Source organism: Rhincodon typus, chromosome 18 (assembly GCF_021869965.1).
Source record: "Rhincodon typus isolate 14 chromosome 18, sRhiTyp1.1, whole genome shotgun sequence".
NCBI classification, from domain to species: Eukaryota; Metazoa; Chordata; class Chondrichthyes; order Orectolobiformes; family Rhincodontidae; genus Rhincodon; species Rhincodon typus.
In genome coordinates, this window is record NC_063349.1 from 41,311,698 (window position 1) to 41,313,686 (window position 1,989).

Sequence of the window (1,989 nt, forward strand, 5' to 3'; positions counted from 1 at the left end):
GTAGGAGTGATATCTATTGTCGTGGAAAAGCGGAAAGAAAACCAGGGAACTGAAGAGCTAACAGAAAAATACCCTCGTTTTTCCGGACTGTGTGGTGATAAGATCTTAGTCATAAGTTAAATCAAGAAGGGAAAACCAAAGAGAAAAATGAAGGCGTTGAGGTCCAGTTAGCTGACGCCCTCTTTGATGAAATGGTAAAGGAAGAACCTCAGCAGGTAGAGGATCAGGCGGAGGTGTTTAGTTCTGAAAGACTAATGGGGTTACAACAAAAATAAGACAATAATAGATTTATATCATTATGCCTACTTGGAAAAGGAATTAGAATGTATTCCAGAATATTATTACCTTAAGGATAGAATCCTAAGGTGTAAATGGAGATCTCGGCAGGTTAGTGCAGAGGAGAAATGGCGGAAGTTCACCAGCAGATGGCAAGAACTGCAGAAGCTGGAGTCAGATGTCACAGTGTGGAGCTAGAAGAACACAGCAGGTCAGGCAGAGTCAAAGCAGCAGGAAAGTTGACGTTTCGTTTTGGGACCCTTCTTCAGAAATGGGGAGGGGGAAGGTATCTGGGAAATAGAGAGAGGAGGGATAGGGCTGGGGAAAGGTAGGTGGGATGGTGATAGGTAGCTCACCAGATTGTGATACTAGTAGCATACTGACAGGCAGTATGGCAGGTAGCGCACAAATTGTCTATAGGGGTCATCTAGCCGTGAGGAAGACTCGGACACGGAAGCATTTCTATTGGCCTGGATTACATAAAGACGTAGTTGAATTTTACTGTAGCTGTCATATGTGTCCGATAGTAGGAAAGCCACAGGCAGTAATAAAACCAGCACCTTTTGTTACCAATTCCTGCATTTGAAGAACCTTTCATGTGGGTTAGATGATTGTGTAGGTCCCGTCCTTAAAACCAAAAGTGAGAACCAGTATTTGCTAACCATAACAGATGTTTCTACCAGATTTTCAGAGGCAATTCCATTACGGAATGTCAAGGCAAAAACAGCTGTGGAGGAGTTGCTTGCTTTCTTCATCCATTTTGGATATCCAGGGAGATTCAGTCAGACCAAGGGTCCAATTTTACCACCAAATTATTTAAAGAGGTCATGGATAGTTTAGGCATCCAACACTTTAAGTCGAGTGTGTACTATCCTGAATCCCAGGGAGCATTGGACAGGTGGCATCAGACCATGTTGAGGGCTTATTGCCAGGATTACCCAAATGATTGGGATAAAGGTACCCTGTTTATATTGTTTGCTATTAGAGATGCCCCAAATGAGTCGACTCAGTTTACAACATCTGAATTGATATTCAGATACGAAGTAAGAGGCCCTTTAAAATTAACCAAGGAAAGGTTGATTGGGCTGAAGTCCGAGATCTCTCAGTTGGATTATGTATCTGACGTGAGAGAATGTTTAAACAGAGTAGGTGAATTAGCTAGACAATATTTAAAGGTAGCACAACACGTAATGAAGCAAGAAGCAGATAAACCTAAAATTTGTACATTTGCTCATGGACATAAAGTATTGGTATTGTTACCAGTGGTAGGAGATTGCCCTCACAGCAAGGTTTAGTGGTTCTTATCAGATTGAGAAGTTAAATTGGGTGAATTATCTGGTAAGGATGTCAGATTGGGGGGGGAAATATCATTGGTATGTCATGTGAACATGCTAAAACATTACTATGATAGGGAAAGGGAGCCAGAGAAACAAGTAACAGTTACTGCCACTCAGAGTGAGGAATCAAATCCAGATGATTTGGATTTTGATGTGCCTCAGAATAAATTGAATAATGAGGAAGTCCTTAAAGAATGGCATAGGGTGGTAAGCTATCTGTCTCAGGAACAGAGAACTGAATTGAAAGACTTGTTGCAACACTGTGAGGACATACATAGAAATAGGGTGCAGAGGAGATTTACCAGCATGTTGCCTGGTATGGAGGGAAAGTCTTATGAGGAAAGGCTGAGGGTTTTGAGGCTGTTTTCGTTAGAGA